The sequence below is a fragment of the Coturnix japonica genome, chromosome 2 (assembly GCF_054131305.1).
Source record: "Coturnix japonica strain WE chromosome 2, WE-NBRP24, whole genome shotgun sequence".
Classification (NCBI taxonomy): Eukaryota; Metazoa; Chordata; class Aves; order Galliformes; family Phasianidae; genus Coturnix; species Coturnix japonica.
The window spans coordinates 29985728-30005926 of record NC_140664.1 but is presented as its reverse complement, the minus strand read 5'-3'; the positions used below and the strand labels follow the sequence as shown (position 1 = coordinate 30005926).

Genomic DNA, 20199 nt, shown 5'->3' with positions numbered 1-20199 from the left:
TTGTTGTTTATTTATTTATTTTTAAAGCCAAGTATCTACATAATTAAGAATAGCACTGGCCATGTTCTTATTTCCAATGCAAAATTTTGTAATTTGATTAATTCTGAGTTGAACAAAAAAGATAACCTGTAATATTTTGAGATAAAAGTTGGATAGTCACTAATGGACTAAATATGCTCCCAGTAAACTCTGATGTTGAAAATACTGATGGTTGTGGTGGTGTTTAGTCAGAATCTATAGCCAACAAGGAGAAGAAAATTCAGTAAAACTTGTTAAAAACTGATGAACTCAAAATGCTTATGTAAAAATGGCAACATGACCTATTGTTTGTTGCAGCAACTCAGGACAAGCAAGGATTTAAAGGAAGAAGCACAAAAGGGATACTGCTGCAGCTTAAGTGATGGCTTAGGACCAGGCATGGGACAGTTAATGGATGATGGAACGAGTTCAGACCCTGGAGCATAGAATGATGGAATCATAGAATCACCAAGGTTGGAAAAGACCTCTATGATCATCCAGTCCAATCCCTGACCCTAGTAAGGGCCACATCAAGTAGACTGGTAAAATCCTGAAGGATAAACTTATGCTTGAGAAAATGAATAGAAGAAACCAAACGAACAGAAAAAAAATCAAAGGAAAATGTTTTGGAGCAGCAAGCAATAGATAAAGTGATAGTTACTGTTGCTTTCTACACACATGTGGGTGTCTATACAGCCATGCATTCAAAATGCAAGCAAATACACTCAAACACATGCACTGTCATTTCAACAACAACACTGTAGGCCAAATAATGAAAATTATCCTGTTACAAAGTCTGGAATTTAGTCCCCCTGTGTTTGAGTACTACTAGATAATGTTTCTGTAGAAGAATGACAAGGTGGGGCCATAAGATCAGTTAATGTTATTTATAAATTCTGTTCTGTCATGTTGATAATTTGAAAAACTGACCAAGAAAAACGTTACAATGAAGTAACAGATCATTTTCCTGTCATAAATCAGTACTAATTCAGCCAGCACCAAGCTCATTTCAAACTTCTTTTCTTTCTAAGAAGGGGTTTTGTCTTTCATTATGTTATAGTTACCTACCACAAACCCACTTGGAAAAAAAATACAGCATTTCCAACAGCCTTTTTTCCAATCAAATACTCTATAACCATTGCTAAGTGAGAAATAACTAAAGCTGCCTCTTAACCAATGGAGTGGGGAAGCTTTCACAGATTGCCCCTGTCTCTTAGGAATGGAATGAGTGAACCACAGATCATAACATTCTGTCTCAAATTTGTTCCCAAAACACATGTTCTGTCATATTCAGCAGGCTGCCCACAGCCTATAAGTAAATTTCTCAGATTTAGTAACATCTAGAAACATTTTTGACTAGTTTCTTTAAAAAAATAAAAAGAGAGAAAAAAAAAAAAAGAAAAAGAAGAAATGGCATGCTGAAAAATAACTGAGCAGAGCTTTTTGTTTGATAACCTTGCTCACAGACTCTTTTAGCACCACATAAATCCTGCAGTTGCATAGGATTATTTGGCAGCATGAGTGTGAGAAGATGGCTGGGCTGGTACTGAAAAATAAAGTATTAAGAGAGGCTTTGGAAGATTTATGATAAGAAAGGTTGTGTGTCCTTCACTGGTGGGAGAGGACAAACTGTGTCAGGATGTGTAGCATCTTTCCCACTGGCAAGTCATTTTCATTCAGTCATTCCTTAGTTCTTTCTTGTTCACAGCCCTACAGTCTCTTATGGCTTAATTGAAATCCTAGAAGAGTCAACTGCCAGCAACAACATCTTGGGGGTGTTTTACACTGCCTTAAATAGAGATGGAGCACAGGGACTCGGAGGTGATTGAAATGAAAATGGAAAACTCCGCAGGCATTTTTTCAGGCATTTTTTTTTTCCAGACTTGGCCTCCTGGGACAGGTGAAAGGGTTTTAAAAGCAGCATGGCCTTCTGCCAACACCAGAGACGTGTTTCAGAGTTACGGTATTACATGGTATGATACAGGGAAGTATTCAGTGAAGCTCCCAGGACATCAGTGCAGCAGGTGCAGGCGGGGAAGTGGGTGGGACAGAGAAAAGACTCTGCACATCTGAGCCAAATGGGAACTGGAGACTTAGAGTTACTCATCAGCAGCCTGTCAGTGCCAGTGTGGATAAAGAAAAGTCAGAGGAGCTATTTTCACCTGACAGCATGAGATGTTCTCTGGGGTGTTTTTGGAGTGGGTCAAAATTCATGTGAAACTATTGCAATTATCTGATTAACTTCCAGAAAGACATTCCAACATTAAAAAAAAACATGCACATCTTCAGAAGGGCAGAGTAACACAGACCCAGGGCAGCTTCTTGCTGCGCACACATGGCTGAACTTTTCCAGTGCTGTAATTAGCATGTTTATGTTTATTGGAAAAAGTTGCATAAACATATCCAAAAACTTTCAGTAGATGTTTGTTCTTTAACTTCAGGAAGAGAGCAGGGTTCAGAACTATTTTGATAAAGGCAGGAAAAATTAGAAAGTCTGAATGTGGCTTGGATCTTTTTAAGTGGATGCCTCTGTGCATTCTAAACTGTTAAGTGGAATTTCCACAATGAGGATGGTGGTATATATTGGGCATGTTCAGAACATCTCTAGATTTTCTATGTATGTTCTCCCCAAAATTAAGAGATCCACTGAAGCATGGTAACATTAGGATGATGCAGGTGGAATATCAGACTCCTTATTGTGTAAGGGCAGCACTGTAAGCCAAGGCAATATCATGCATAAATATTGTGTTAATGATTATGTGTGAGCTGAATATATGAATAAGTGTTTTTCAGAAAGGTTTAGCTAACTGAAGGACAATGATCCCTCCAAAGACCGATAAATCTGGAAACAGCTGTAGCTCAGCTTCCCTCCAAGGTATTAGAGGAAAGCTGTGCCTGTGAGAGCTGGGAAAAGAGAATATTTCTTTGTTTTACAGCCAGTGTTTGCCGAAGTATATCAGTCCCCAGAATGGGGAACATTTTCTGTCTTATTTTTGGACAGCATTAATTTATTTTTCCAATAAAAATGTCCAACCTTCATGAAAAAAAGATATTGCTCAGTACGCATAGTAACAACCTTACCAGTAAGCCTGATACAAGCAAATGTTTTCAGTGAGAGTGACTATTGTAACTTTGATCTCCACTGGAGACTCTAAAAACAATCTCCTCAGGTTTCAGTTTTACTGGCAGTCTTGCACATCACTGCCATAAACACTGGGACAAAGGAAAAAAGTTTTTTTATATGTCTGCATATAGAAGGATATTAATTATAAATAATGAGCTGAAACTGCCTGAAGTGCAGCTGTGGTTCTTCTAATGAGTATTGTCTTCCAATGGCTGAAACAAAATGTCAAAAGTGGTGGAGATTTGCAATTGGAAAAGCTATATAAGCTATTTATAAAAGCAAATCAACTGTAAAAACATATTTGCTAAATATTTCTGGCTTCTACAGTGCAGCTGAATTGCTTAGTAAAACATCTATCCTCATCATGGTAAAACCTCCCAGAAGTAACATATGTGCAGTTTAGTTGGTGAAGGTTGGATTTCCCTCTTATGAAGCTGGAGAATGTATTTGTATTTCCTGTAAAGATAAACCCAACAATACCAACTATTGTGAGGGTTTTGAAGAGATATACTCGGGAGAGGTAGGCCTTCTTCTTAAAGAAAGGATGGGGATACAGCAGGGGAGGGTCAGATGGGAGTTAGGGACACGTTCTGCACCAGAGGGCTCTGGGCATGGAACAGGCTCTCTGGGAGTCTGTTGGGTCACAGACCTGAGCTGCTGGAGTTCAAGGAGCACTTGGACAATGCTCTCAGATATAGGGTATGATGTTTGGGTGGTGCTATGTGGAGCTGAAATCAATAATTCTTATGGGTCCCTTCCAACTGAGAATATCCATGATTCTTTGAATCATAGAACCATAGAATGGCCTGGATTGAAAAGGACCACAATGATCATCCAGTTTCAGCTCCCCTGCTAAGTGCAGGGTCACCAACCACCAGACCAGGCTGCCCAGAGCCACATCCAGTCTGGCCTTGAATGACTCCAGGGATAGGGCTTCCACAACCTCAGGTTCCCTCTTCCTGTTTATAAGCTCCCTTCAGGTATTAGAAGGCCAAAATGAGGTCTCCCTGGAGTCTTTTATTCTAAACTTCTAAAATTTCTAATTTCTATTCCATTCTATTCTAACTTTTACTTGGACTAAGTGAACTCTCCTGAAGTTACCCAGCTTGATGAAAGCTATCCTAGTTCTGAAAAAAACCTGTCAGCTTCACCACGGTGCCTTAGAAATAAAAGAGTACCGCAGCAGCACAGGGTCAGACCGATGGGGCACTGCGCTGCCGGTGGGTGGGAGCCGGGGTAGAGCGCAGCTCCGGAGGGCGAGATGCTGCGGGGCGCCGAGGGGGTGCCCCTCCTCCGCCCTTCCTCCCGGGCACCGCGGCGAGGGAGTAGAACTTTCCCAGGCCAGAACGCTGGCGGCCGGGGCCGCGCCTCCTCCTACATGTGCCACGGTCCCTCAGCTCCCGGCCCCGATCGCAGCCGCCCTGCGCCCGGCCCAGCCCCGCCGACAGGTGAGTTCGCCCGCTCCGCTCCCGGCCCCGCTCGGCTCTGGGTGCGGTGAGTCTGAGGAGCGGTCCCCTCGGGGACGACCGGCACCGTGGAAGCTTCGTTGGGCCTCGTACAGCTTTTTATGTTTCTTAAGGAAATTCCCACGAAAAACACGCCAGCAAACAAAACACCAAAAAAAGCAAGGATGTCGGCTTGTAGCTATTAATGGCCCAAACGAAAATGTGCTTAAAATAACAGTATGGGGACAAGTGAGGGGCTGGGAAGGGAGCGGGAGCACTGACAGAGCTGTGAGGAATTAGAGGAATTCCTTTTCATTGTTGAGGAAATGAAATGTTTCTGCCTATTAACTTCTTTTATTTTCAGTTGTTTATTTGTTCCTTTCCCAGCAAGTCTCCAGCAGATATTTTATGAAGTTAGCCACATCTCAACACCGTCTGCTGGAAAATAGTTTTGTTTTAGGGTGGATAAAACATTGGAAGTGCGGTAAACATTTTAAGCTTAGAAAGGCAACAGATACAGTAAATCACATGGTGTGTGCGTGTTGGAGCAGGAATCCCCAGAGCCTCACTCCCAACACTGAGTTCACCTTGGGACGGTTTCCCAGAGCATCTTCAGCTTTGTAAGGTGCCTCCTGTGGTTCATTGCGGCTTTCATCTCACATGGGTTGAATGCTGGCTGATAGGTAAACCTGTACAGATCTTAGGGGCCTGACCTGTGCCAAACTCAGGTGAGTAAGGTGCCTTGGCTCCTCAGTGGTCAGTGGAAAGCAATAGATGCATGGGTCCTTTCTTCCTTCCAGCTCTGGTTCTGGATGTTGTTTGCTCTCTCTGATGGTTATACAGGGACCCAGTGCCCTAAGGCAGGAGCAGTGTGGTATCCTTGCTCAGGTAAAGTCTATACCAGCTCTTGTGACTCTGCCTCATGTCCTGTGGGCAACAGTTGCAGCTGCTGCACCATGGATCTCCCATCTGACTACAGTCAGCCCAAAGGATGCCGGCCACTTGGGGGACCCAGGGCTGACTCATTTCTACATGGTAAACAGAACTAAAAGAAGTTGTGAAAAAGAAGAAAAAGCAATTCCTGTCAGTCTGTGTTACTGTTTTCCCCACTTCGCTGTGTTCATAAACCTCATTGTTGCAGCTATTATGGCAACATTAGCTGGCTGCTGGTGGAATGGGAAGTGGCCCACAGTCTGTATGGGAGGGATGTGGTCTCCTTTAAGATGTGGTTCACAAAATGGAAAAGTTTGTGTAAAGGGAGTTGTCTCCGTTCTGCTTTTTTGAACAGGTGCCCACATTACAAGCACCACCACAATTGGCAATGAGAGCAGAGACGTTAACAAATTGACTGAGCCCAGCTATTCTTTCCAAATATCTTTTTCCCCTTCAGTGTAACAGTTCTTCTCAGTGAAAGCAGCTCAGTAAGATGGTGAGCAGCCTTCACTGCCATCTCTTCTGCATGTATAAGAATTATACCTTCATTTTCTATGTTAGAAATCCTCGTCTTAGCCGAAATATATTTTTTTTCTTAATTCCTGTAATATCTTTTTGCAGTGTGGCTTATAATAATTAATACATGCTTATAGAAGGGCACCTTGTCTCTAATTTTAAAATGGCCTTTCTAAGTTTACCAGTAAATTGAGGAGACAGGGAAAGGTGGGAACAGTGCTGTGACAAAGGCAATTCAAAGCAGCCAAATCTGAGTAAGGCAGAGACTGGCAGGAGTTAAAATCTCAGTCTGAGCTTGCTAATGAAGTAAGCTATTAGCAAATGTTATAAGAAAGCTATACACTTGGGAAATGAAATTACTATGAAAGAATACAAGAGTAATCTTATTTTCCATTGCTTAAGAAACGAATCTTCTCTCAGTGATATTCACCCACACTGAAACTGGAAGTTTTATCCCAGCTTGATTTTAGAGTGGTTTTTTTTTTTTTGTTTGTTTGTTTGTTTTTCTGCTTTATTTCTGAGCTGTTGTTTTCACTACTTAGAGCATAATGTTTCTACAATTTGTTTTGACTTGGCTGTTATCTAAATGCACATAAACATACTTGTTTAATGGTGCTATTCAGATCCTTGAGCTATTTGCTGAACAGAAGAAATCTTACCTGACTTTTCTGGATAGCTGGCCACAAATACAAAAGTATTTTCTGCTCATACCGTGTGTATCTTCTGCCAATGGGACATCTTTATATGGGATAATAGCTAGTGCTAATGCCACATGTACCTGATGTAGTGTTGTTTTACTTTTTTCCATGCCAGAGACAGACATGTCAGAACAGTGAAATCCATTCATCTTCATGCTTTCCTTTTTCCAGCTAAATTCTGTTCCATTTGTTTTACATCTACCTCTGTTGCTATACACCTTGCTGAGATACGTGGCATTCATTGATGCCTGTGGGCTGCTGATGCTCTCCTTTACAGATTTTTTCAGCAGTCAGTGGTGACACACTTGACACTGAAGCCAGAAAGATTCAGGCATGAGGACTAGAAAAGCTGCTGGCTCAAAATCATTGGTGTATTCCCTAAAGAAGAATCAACTGCCAAGAATTTGCCAGGTGCTGGTTCTGCCTCCCATTGTAGGCACTGATTTTCCCACTGTTAAGGTGGTTTCCAGATTTGTGTTGGACTTTCAGGTTCAAAAATATTACTAACAATGATAAATGTTTCTCCAGCTATCCTAAAGGCCAGGAGCTAATGCCATTTTCTTGATGGAGATGTGTTTTACTTCAGTTTGAATTATTGCTGCTCATTCTATCTCAGTTGTGGAAGGCAAGACTAATACAAGCAAGCTTAGAGCGAAACATCACTCCTATGGCAGTACTTGGAAGGCTTCCCTTTCTGTTGCTCCTTCAAGCAACTTCTACTGCTTGTATTGCATGAGAAGTATCTCACTAACCTTACTGAATTTTAGTTTGCACTTTTCTGGACAATTCAAATACAACTTGTATCTACAATATATATATATATATATATCTTTGATTTTCTTACTGTAGATAACAGCATATATTTCATAAATGTTAACATGTGCATATGACTCTGTGATAAATAGATATCAGACACAAGAGCAGAATTCACACAACACCGGAAAGAACTGCCAGACTTGGCTCTCTCAGCAGAGGAAGGAACCAGATGATACTGAAAACAACTGCTGAAGTCAGAATCTATATACATTTCAGGCATGAGGAGAATTTGTAGTCATGTGAAAGCAGTTGATGATGTGATATTTTGGAAAAAAGGGCATGAAGGACAAATTAAGGACAGAGCAATTACAGAAAGAAGACTTTTAAGATTTTATTATTATTATTTTATTTTTATAGAAGGATGTCAGCTAAACTTAGATCAAAAGAAATCCCAAAATATCTTTGATGAAGTTGGAAGAGATTAGATGAGCTATACTTCCAAAATAAAGGTCTTAAGTCAAGTAAATGCCAAACAGAGAAACAAGAAAACATAAAATTATATGACTGCAGCAAGGGTGCCAACAAATCTAGAGGTCATAATTTAGCTGTCTGGTTTCCAAGAATACACATTTGAGTAGCGCATGGTTTCTTGTTTCAAGACAGGCATCAAAGTAGCCATTCTGCTATAGTAGCAGGCATGCAGTCTGAGGATGTCAATGAATGCAGCAGTCTTTCATGAGATATATTACCCAAATGTGGGATGTTGGTTAGTATGCTTAGGAAAAATGCATTTATCACCTCATCCATTGCAACTGTAAAGCTTTAAAGAGTCCTAAATCTTTAACACTCTGATAAGGGTTATACTTGAGAGGAAGATGAATAGCATATCATGTTGTTCAAAATATACTACTTCCTCTTAGTTGTTTCTATCACTGAGATGACAGGCACACTGGCTGACTGTACTGAAACATCTAGAGTATTTATAAAAGCTTTAAACAACCAAATAGGGTTTAACTGCTCTGTAGAGTCTGGTTTTCCCATCCTCAGATAGAAGTACTGTGGAAGAACCAAGATTACTAGTACTAGGCAACATAACTGTGTGCAAGTCCTCCTTTCTGGAATTATGGCTGGCAAAGTGGCTGCAGTGACTCAAAAATGGAATTTTTTTCCCCAAAGAAAGTGTTTTTTATCTAGGCAATTTTATCAAAGTAAATATTTTTTTTAAAATACAACCATGGTGCCATTTGTAAGAACTTAAGATAGGCCTGGTTAAGTCAGACACCTTCAGTCTGAAAAAGTTTGGCCTATCTCCTTGCAGTCCCCAGGTTACTTGAATTAGCGATCATTCCCAGCTTCCAAAGTACATCAGCACCAAGATGGCAAATGTGAATATCTGTGTTCACTATATCTCTTCTTCTACAGCAAAGACAGGCTATGATATTACTACTGTTACACTCTCCCGTCTTCTAGATGAGATGTGTCTGAGAGAGTTTTTGAGCTCATGTGAGACAGAAAGGTAGGCAGCAATAACTCACTGTTAAAACAGGCTTTAGCTAAGCTGGCTCATTTTAAGCATCAATCCTAGTAATAGTTCAGTCAGAAAATCAAGAGTGGGAGGGTGTGTATAACCTCTAGGAAGAGGGTGGTGACAAGTAGCTGGCCGAGGAACGAATATGGAAACCACTTCTGGTGGCACTACAGCAGCCAGAGAAGGAAATATGACTATATTCATGACTGATGCTCCTGGAGGCTTGCTACTGGCTTTACCTGGATGGAAATCCTCTAGATCCCTCACTTGAAAACTGCTTGTTTTATGTTGTAACAGTGAGGCAGGGGGTGAAATTTCTAGTGTTCAGAGTGTTTCTCATGTCTTTCATACTGGGGAGGGGAAATAGCAGGGAGATAAGGCAAGAAACATTCTTAATCAAAAAGAATAAAGAAAGGGCAAATGTAAGCATAGTATCAAGAAATTCTCTCTGACATTAGCCTTGAAGTAATCTCCTAAGGGAGCTGAAGACATTCCCCTCTCTTGGGATATTTAAAACTAGGTTACACAAAACACTAAAAAGTGTACAATGGGGTACAATCCAGAATCAGCAGGGAGAGGATTTGAATAGTCTTATTAAGCCTTTAACATAGATTGTGTGATTTCACTGCCAAGAACTCATGTTGCTCTGCTCTCTCTCTTCCCTGCAGCTGCTATAATAGGAGATTATGAAATCACTGTAAATGTGAGCAATTAACTATTCGAATAGAATTTGATAATACAATGGTGGTACGTTATTCTTACTTGACTAAGATTCCTCTATAGTGGATTTAAGTTGACTTTTTCTGCTTTAGTAGAACTTTTACTCTACTACAGTTTTGAAGGATAGTGGCATAATAAGACCATTTTGTATTTCTAAATACAAACGCTGTATGGATTGCAGACAATGATTTTTGTTTTTGCTTAGCCAATCACCAATCTTTTTTTTTTCTTGGTTGTTTTAAATTTTCCCTGTGTTACAGAATTCCTGAATTGTTTGCCAAGAATGTCCAGCTTTTAGATCTGAGTTTAATCACTCATTATTATCCTATATCCTTCTATATCTGCAGTCTTTTGAGAGTAGATTATAGCCAAGGGGTTCACCTCTGTAAGATCAATAAGTATAATTTGTACTTCTTGGCATAGAGATGAGTCAGAATTTCTATCTCTGTTCTGTAAATATTACGTCACTGCTGAAATGCTGAGGTCAACAGCATATTGTTTATAAATGCTGTCCAAGAAGAATTTCTTGTTTCACAGATACTGGTGTTTTACTATGATTTCTGATAATTTCTCTCATTTTCCTGCTGTTTTGAATTGATAGTGTGCCCTTAGGTCCAGACAACTGCTTGAGTCATGTTCACATTGGAACAGGGAGTACTCTGTTTAGTTTATTTGGCAGAATAGAGTGTGCTGTGGTTTAGTAAAGTCCTACCAGTGGAGATAACTCAGAGAAACAGTGCTTCATGGTGTAAGCAAAAGTGACTTGTAAGTAAAAATGAGTTGCAATTGACATAACCTTTGAAATGCTTTCAGTTTATGCTCTGATGGAATTTGTATGAAGAATTGCATTCTATGCACGCCTCTAAAAAGTCAAAGTCACACTGCAAAAGAATGAGGTTTCAATAACATGTTTTATTCTGTGGTTTCTTTGTGTAATTTTGCATGATAAATATTGTGCCTGTGGATGTGTTGTTAGTCAGTTTTGGTCCTTTGACTATCTAATGAATTCTTTCAGTAACACATGACATTTTACTTAAGTGTAAAACAGTCTTCAGATATCTGGGAATTCATTGCTGGAATAAGAATCTTACGGAGAAAAACACTGTTGTAGTCTGTAAAATGATGATTTATATATGGCTTCTTAACAGAGAAGTTTTTACTGTTCTGTGAAGTTACTGCTGCTAACATGAGTGATAGATATAGTAGGGAGGAATGAATGTAATGCTAGCAAAGTTAAGTAGGTTCCATTTTCTTTTTCACACCCAAGTGGTGCTTACAGAGGCAGATTCTATTTTGTACCACTGTTTTCAATGGCACTGAGCACGTTTTCACCTGCAAAACCTTGAAATGGTACAAACATAAATCTAGGAAAAGCCCTCAACATAATGCCACGGTCCAGACTGAATTTTCAGTATGTAACATCATTAGAAAGCAAGCTCTTATGCTTGGTAATTGATTTTTTCAGCTTCTTAGGGATTAATTTTAACTGGGAAAGTTTATGGTAGCATTTTTATAAATGAAATAAACAACATATTGCAGAGTAGGAGCAACAGCATGACATACCTATCCATCTTAAGAAGATTCTTCTCAAACAACTTCAACTTTAACCTAACTTTTTTCATGACAAAAAGGTTGTTCAAAGGTTGCAAGAAACTTATTTTATGTTACTTGCCAATATTTTATTATTATTGATCTAACATACAAATAAAGGTCAGTGAATTTAGATCAAGGATAGATTTAGCCTTTAAACTGCATCTATAAGATTACCTTTTTTTTTTTTTTTTTTTTTTCCCCTCCACCCTTGGCTCTTGAAATCCAGCACAATAGTATAATTTGATATATTGGCATGTAGAGTTGTCTTTGTTTTTAACTTTTTACATCCTATTCTCTTGATGAAGAGGGAACACACAGCTTACGGTCATTCTAGTAAATGGTAAAAGCACCAGAAAATGCTGTCTGGCACAAAGGAGACTGGCATAAAGCATCCCACATCTACGCAGATGCATTATTTTCAAAACAGTGACCACCTGCGAACTGCCTTTCTCTGAGCTGTGCCAGTTCCCAGACTCTGCCATGAGAATTCGAACTGGCCCAGGCTGAAATCACTGATCTTAGAATTTAGCAGTGCACACTTGTGTGTGTGACCATGTGCCATTTTGTCTGTTTTCAAGATGAATTATGAGCTTGCACTGTGACTGTAGGATTTGCTTTGATGCATTGAATGGGAGATGACATACATCTAAAGCACTTTTTCTTGTTTTTTGTTCCCTTGGTATTCCAAAAACACTCCTTTAGATCAAACTCAAGCCAAAGCACACAGGTGTGCCTTGGCAACATGCTCACTCTGTACAAATAATTACAAGGACACATACAGTCACAACCTCTTCCCTACTCTGTTGAGGTAAGTGACAAAACTGCAAATGAGTCAACAGGATAGTGGGGTTTTTTTGTGTTGTTTTTTTTTTAATGTGAGTATGTTGTTGTGTTTCAGCTCAGACTATTAGAAATGTGGGCAGACCATTTTCTGCTAGTTTTAATAAAATAGAAGTTTTCTCTGCCCAGCTAAACCAGATGCTGTAGAGCAATCAATGCTCAACAGCAGTTGGAGTTATCAAAAATTCTCTCATCCGAATACAATGAATTTAATAAATATTGACACATTAGAAAATATGTCTCAGTGGCATTTCTTTTCCCTAAGAATCACTGTCACCATCTGCATCATGGCATTGATTTAAGGGCAACATGATTCTTGTAGTAACAAGGAAACCCTCCCCACCAGGAGTGTAGTTCTGTCCATGGTCCTTTACCACATCTTTGGCACACAGCTCTGGAAACAGCCCCCACTGATGTCACTGTCAGTACTGTGGTAATTTAGTTAGGGTAATAGATGCTTCTCTTATACAAGTCAGGACTGGACCTTTAGAAAATGTCTTAGTGTTTAAATTGTGGTGCTATGAGCTTTAATGGGTTTCCAAAGAGTTTTCTGATTCCTTTTTTAAATGAAATGTTGGTTAGCATTTAGCTATTTGATATGTGGATGTGATCATAAAGTAGTTCTGGCTTAAAGTTCTACAGTAAAGGCCAGATATTTCCCTGAATTTTCATATAGTGAGACAAAAGCAGACACACCTTGTATTTCTTCTAGAGCAGAGCAATATTGTTGGCATTGCCATATGAGTCCTTGGGAATTGCAGTAAGTTCAGGTGGCTTGAGGGTACAGTGAAGAATCTGTCCAGACACACATTCACTTCAGTTGGATGATTTTGCTTACAAAGCTGGGATCCCAAAACATCCAGCTGGAAAGCATACTGAAAGCTTAAGGAAGGATAAATAGTGTTCCTGATGATTCTGGGAGAAACTGTCTAAGAAAATTTGGTGGGACTCCAACTCGTGTTTGAAGTTCTTTAACCCCTTTTGTTTAAAATGCTGGCTGGTTAACTAGGCAAGAAAAGAATCAGCTGGGGTAACCTAAGAAATTACTTAGATATTTAATCTGGGTTACCCAATCATTTTGCAAACAACAAACTCGACTGAGGAGGTAAGACACTAATAACACTGGGTAAAATAACAAAATGAAGAAATTGGCTTTTTATCATTCAGAGTCTGATGTAAGATTATGAAGCATGTGGAGAGTAACTAGATGGACCATATTTGCACATAAAAGATCTTCTAATGGTGTGTGCAAATGAGGTAATTAAAAAAAATAATGACCCTCCACTGCAGGAAATCTTCTTGAAGAAGTTGCCTGTGGTGCCCAAGTAAGGCTGCTTTGAATGTCACATGCTTCCTGTCCATATTACATAGCCTCACATATATGGGGATTTTAGTGCAACAGGATGGTTAAGGTCTCTCTTGATGGGACTATGCAAAGAACAGGCCCAGTCTAAGGGATGTGGAGGGTACAAGGGGCTGTGTCTGTCCTTGACTGACCTCTGGCTAAAAACATAAAGGATGTATTGTCATGGCCACCCTCCAAGGCACGTCTGGGAGTAGGAATCTACCCACTATATGTTTTGCTGTATATTCTTATAGGTGATAATTCTTCAGCCCAGTCTGCAGCCTTACTTAATTTTTAGATTGTTGTTTTCTGCCATGCTTGCACAACAGGTATCTTCTATAGGAGCAATCTGATCCAGCTGTGGATGTCCCTGTTCATTTCAGGGAAGCTTGACTAGATGACCTTTAAAGGCCCTTTCCAACTCTAAGGATTCTATGATTCTCTGATATATATATGTAAAAAAATGTAGCTTTTTTTTGGTGAAAAGATGATAAATCTATTGCTGTGTTTTAGTCTTGCTGACTATGGAATATGCAGTTGAAGTGCTAAAAATGTATTTTCCCTCCCCATAAAAAGACATAATCTGAATATACTAAGAATAGAGTGATAACGGAAAAGGTGTCATTTTCATATAATCTGATCTTGGAATAAAAGTCAGAATCAAGCAAGCTGATTGTTTTGTAAAGAAAATTCTGTGCATACAAAACAGTTAAGGATGCAATATTAGGGTTTTTATGTAGTCTGAATGCCATCCATTTACTGAAATAATGTTTCTAATACAGAAAAAGAAAATACTTGTTTCAGTGAAATCAGTGGGAAAATTTCAGTACTGAGCTGGGGCTTGGATCCTTATTTTGCTTTGAATGTTCTTCATATTGCATTACTGCATTAAGTGAAAGAAGGTTCCTAATGTTTTCCAGTTGAGTGTATATTTATTTATATACATGTGTGCATGTGTCTGTGCAGAAATGGACTCTGAAAGAGTTATGTTTGCTTTTTCAGAGAACGCCATTAAAGTGTCAGTGTTTGACAGTGTATACCATGGAGTTATCTCAGTTATGCCTGATTTCAGCAACTGGAGGCAGCTGTAGTATTTAAATAACACTACCTGAGTAATTCCTAGTAAACAAACTCCAGATTCACAATTTGACTTAGATGCCATCCTATACTGCTTAGTTATCAGATAACAATTTATTTGTGCCACTGAGTGAAAAAGCTTTTCACGCAGTGGTGAGGTTTCTGATGTCATGACACTGATTTGCCTCCATTCCCATTGATACTGATGAGAACACCACCTGTGGCTTCAGAGGAGCAGGGTTCAGCAGAACTTGGTCACATCCCATGGTTTGCTTGTTTCTACATGTTGTGAAAGGAAAAAAAAAATGCCTTGACCTACGCATAACTTTCTTGCACTTAATTTGCCAGCTGGTGAATGTCACGTGTTTAATTCAGGCGCTGTAAATAGCAGTCTCTTTAATAGTTAACATTTTCACTGGCAACTCAGTCACTGAGATTAGACAGCTGATTGCTGCTGCTGTAGAGCTAAGTCCTTAAATATTATCAAACTAATACCCTTGTATGGTCACACTGGCTACAGATTAGTGAAAGCCATAATCCTATTTAATTTAACACAGTCCTAGGGATTTTCCTCTATAAAGAATCTGGTCACATGCAAGCTGCATAATATTTTGCATAGTTCTTAAATATATGGCCTCTCTCTAGGAGAAGGGCTGTCTGCCAGTTTTAATGGGACTTATTAAATCCCATTGTACTACACACCACTGTCCAGACACAGGTATCTGCTGGAAAAAGCTCTGTGGTTGGTAAGAATTCACTGTGGCTCTGAGCTATGCCACAGCTGATTCTCTCAAGTCTTCTGCTTCACCCTCCTCCAAGAGGTTATCCCTGAGCGAGGTTGAGATGATGAGGGACTACAATTAATTTTACCCACAGCGCAGTGCAGCCAAGTCTCTGTCGTCTAAGAACTCAGACGTATAAAAACTGACTGTGCTTGAGCTGTCATAGATTCTGGGCTCTGTGGTTAAGCAACTCACATCTGAGTCATAGAAAAGGCCTTATTTTTATATGCTGAGAACAGTTAAGCCCATTTGCCTTCAACGCTCTGTGATAACTTTGACGCAGTACCGGATTAGGTTTGTAGAGTTTGGGCTACAGTGTGTCCATTCATCTTTTTTTTTTTTTTTTTTTTTTTTTTTCTTTTTTTTTTTCCCCAGTGTTGAAATATTGTTTGAATGGCCAAAGGAGACTTGGCTTTCTGTCAAGGTCTCTTTGCTGACACTGCTGCTTATCATGGCCCAGCTGTAGGCCATGAGGACAGCAGCTCTACCCTGTCAGAAGTATGTTGCAGCCCTTACAGGGCAGTGTGGGTACAGCTCTCCTGGAGACCCCGGGCATATGCACAGCAGTCTGGAGGACAGCAGGCATTCTGATAGCAGTAAGCCACATGGCTGGCTGTGTATTCAGACCACAAATATCAAATCCTGACAGCCTGAAATGGCTCAATGCTCTGTCACCTACTCAGAAACCACATTTCTGAGCATGGCATCATTGGTCCAGACAATCTTCCAAGGACACCAAGTTCCTTCCTATTGTGCAATGTTTGGAGCATTTTATAAGATTTCAGTGCATATTGAATGACAGCAATGTTTTCGTCAAGAGTTTGTCTGGGTGATGAAACAGCTCCAGACAGGGAGAAATCTTCCACCTTCATTTTCCTGATGATTTCCAGGAACTATTTTGTGTAAAGGTGATTTCAGGCAATACGTGGTCTGGGCCGTTTCCACCTGAGGGCGGCCCCGCTCTTTGCAAGAGTGATGGCAGGCAGCAGCTGCTCAGGCACCCATAAAGCCACAGAGACTTCTCCAGCAGAGTGCTGGAGGTAGAAGCCTTCCCCTCCAGGAATCAAAGAGCGGTTCAGGTTGGTTATGTTTCCTCTTGTTATTTTCCATAACTTAAGCACCACCTGAATGGCTGTTGGCTTAATGTACACAATAATTATTAGTATTATTACTATTATTACAATTTAATGAAATGTTGAACTTTCCAAAACTGCCTGAGGAGCAAACTAAGGTAAGCTTCATTTTGCTAGGTGCTCTGCAACTTTGGGCAGTTGTTCAAGAACACAGCAAATCCTGCTTCAGGGCTCCCACTACTGGATCAAAAGCACCAAAGCCACATAAGGCAAAATGCTGACACAGTAAGAAATAATTCTGGAAATTCAACTATATATTTTTTAAAATGTTGGTAATTTAGCTTTATATTGACTGGCTTTATGCCAGCTTCAGTATCATCTTCCACCAGACATCCAGCTTTGCACCGAATCAACTACAGTCTGTTGTCTCAGCTCTGGCACAGAGTCAGCATAAAAACCAGATCTTGCGTTCCCAAAGTGTGGTTGTCTGACTCTTGTGGGTTGTATCTTTGTTGCTTGTAGATCTGGTGCTGGTCTTCGTGGTAACCTGGTCTCAGTAGGTCCAATGGCTTTCTCCTGAAGCTCTTGATAACTGCAGAAACAAGAAAGCTGTCAGAGAAAAGGTTTGATGGCTGAGTCACATTCAGAGTTGCAGGCCTTCCTTGGATCTGCTCTTTTTGCTGGTCTTTGCTGGTTCTTACAAAGCCTTCTCGAGTCTTGTGTAGTTGGAGGAGTGTAAAGGGAAGCAGCTGCCTGAAGAATTTGCTCATCACAAAAGGATGAGCTACTCTGTCACTTTAGCAGAAATGCAGAACATGATGACATTTAGCTCTCATTACACAGATTTACACGTATAGTTAAGAAGTGTCAAATTTATTGCACTTGGTCGCGCATAGCAGAGTTTGGCTTATTTACTGTATGTTTTCACATGTCATACATCTTCAGTCAGACTGGAGTTTGGACTGGATTAGTTGTGTGTTGGTTTGTTTTTTTTCCACTGATAATTCTTGCGTGCAGATTAGAAGAATTGTTATTGCTTTGACTTATCCAGTGTCACACCATGAAGAAATTATTGGCACTAACAGTTATTATTACACTCTCCAGCTCCTTCAATCTGATTATAAAATTTGGATTAGTGACATATGTTTTGGCTTCTATGTCAATATCCAGCATTAGTTTTTTTTCAGTATTTCGTCTGAGAACTAGAAAGCAGTGAGGCATGTGTGTACTGAAATCTGTCATAATGAGTTAGGTTGTTCTGCATAGTTATTGTGTCATTTAATGTCACCATTAATAGGCGCTATCATACAGCTCTGCATACCACAGTATTGATCTTCTGTCCTGTTCTGGACTTCTCTACCTTTAAGTTGTTACATTAATTCCTGCCAATGATAGGGGACCAGTTTGCCCCACAGCTGCGGCTCTCCTGAAGTGCTGGAAAAGACTCAGATATAGTCTGTATCTCCTAGAAACCCCATTTTCCTGCGTGTTCTTTTTCTCCTGTTAACATGCTGATGTTTGCATAACCTCTAATGAGTTTAAGTCTGCTGACAGTATTTCACACACACACACACACACACACACAAATTCGAATGGTATTTTCACTTGGCATTTTTAAGTTTGTAGAATGTGCATAAGCACAAAATGCTGAGGTGATACACATTGCACAAGCAGAATGTGGCTCTTGAATTGTCCTGGCAAGCAAACTGAGAGACTGGGTTGTAGGAAAAAGGGAGGAAGGAAGAATGGATCTGGCAAACAAATCACTGTATCACAGTATTTCTGCTTTACCAATAAGAAAAAAAAGGTAGAGACCTAACTCAGAAAAACTTCAGTCTTTTAGAGTCATTCTAAAAATCTGACGTAAGTATATCCAAAAAAGAGAAATCTTTAATAAGTAAGTATAAGGCAATTTGCTGTATATGTAAAGTAACCACACAGAGTAATCTACAGAAGATAATATCTTCTGAACTTGTAAACTAATAATGAGATCTCTAAACATATTCTTTCGTTATTTTTTTGTTGTTGTTTTGAAACTGTGTCAGCACGTAAAAGTTTGTCTTTATTAACAAAAAGATCTGCTTTACTGAAAATAGGAGCGAAGTATTAGCTGGAACTACTGTGAGCTGAATACTCCATCATTTTGTTTTTCCTATGTGTTGAATTAAGTGATGAAACTTTATCCCTTGCAATGTATGTTGTTTATTTTGCATTTTCTAAATACCACTTTTACAACCCAATTTCTATCAGAAATGAAACAAAAACTGCAAAAGGTTGAAACAAAGAGATCTGCAAATTAAGAATAAGCTCAGAAGAAACTACTCTGATCAGGTTATTTGTAACTGTGAGATACGTACATATAAAAAACCAGCAATTTCATCAAGATTTACATGGCTTTGGGGAAATTCCAACCTCCAGCTTCTTTTGTTTTTTGAGGAACTTGTTTTATTCTATGGCCCTTTGCCTTCACTAAGCTCCAGTGAGAGTAATTCTGTTGGCCTCCTCCCCTGGCCTCCCTTCACCTCCTAGGGTGTTGTCCTGGAGAAAACCTCCTATATGAAATAAATCAAGCTTAGCTTCAGATGCATATCAGAATGTGCTCTCAATGCACAAAGCACCCGCAGTGCCTGGCAGTGGTGGTACCTTTGCAGGAGGACAGGTGACAACACCCAGCTTCCTACTGGGAGGACAGCAGAGCATTCTCACTATGAAGCCTGCAAAAACATCTGGTCCTTGAAGATTTGAAGGAAAAGCTTCTTTTACGTAAGAATACAAATTAGAAAACATTTCTTTACAAGCACTTGTATGCGGGTGTAACCTACCATATATGTTACATCCCTGAACTGGGCTAAATTGAAACCACATATATATTTCTCTTTGATGACTCCATCACAAACTCCTCTCCCCAGTCATTTAGCCTCGCAAAAGATACATGTGTAGATAAAGGAGTAATTTTAAACCAACACAGAATAACAGGAGCCAAACAACTGTCTTTAAAAAGAATAATTCAGTTTTGCAACTCGCTCATCCTGCAAACAATTTCCTTTTACAGTTAGAAATTTCTCCTACTAAGAATTTCACAGGAAAAGGGAGGTGAACAGAGTTTGAACATACCAGTCCTCTCTGAACGCAGAGAAACATATCTAAAATGTCCAGGGCACCTCTCAGGTACACAAAAGATGGTGTAAAGCAGCTCTATTTTGCCTGCTTGTGTGTCCAAGTAGTAACTAAGGCCATTTGAGCAACTCCCTGGGCCTGCAGACAGCCCATGTTGGTCAAGATGCCTACTCTGTGAATTTTAAGCTGTGTATAATTGTTTGATTACAGGTTTGTATCAAGTAGATGTGCTGTTATGTGGGACATGCTTACTGCCCTCCTTTACCTCTTACTGAATTTGCATTTCCTATCAAAATCAGCCTGCAAGCTTATCTGTGTCAGGCATGTATTGTGTCAGGTTTAAGAACAAAAAACTGTTGTGAATTGTCCTTTGAAATGCTGGATTTGGTGAAAATACATCAGATATCCTCATCTGTGGCCCAGCATATTCTTGCTTTTGCAATTACTCCCAAAGGCATCATCATTTCTTCATAGGGAGATAAATGGTTATAATGGCCCCTTATAAGATCAGGAAGATGGGATGAAATGGGAGAAAATGCACTTTCTCACCAATTCCCATCTCCATAGAAACTCCATGACTCTGCTCTGTCCTTTGCCTATACAGATTAGGCAGCACAGTTTTCCAATAATAGAC

General features: G+C 39.7%; 1 protein-coding gene across 4 annotated transcripts in view; it reads left to right on the top strand.

Moving 5' to 3' along the window:
* Positions 1-4332: 4332 nt before the first annotated feature.
* Positions 4333-20199, top strand: part of SULF1 (sulfatase 1) — a 186332-nt gene continuing 170465 nt past the window's right edge. The window contains exon 1 of one of the 4 annotated variants that reach the window (XM_085537328.1): positions 4333-4590. The gene's annotated coding sequence lies outside the window, so the exon portion shown is untranslated. Of the gene's footprint in view, positions 4591-15708; positions 16455-20199 lie in introns of those variants that run through there. The other 3 variants (XM_085537331.1, XM_085537337.1, XM_085537330.1) reach the window with 3 other exon arrangements.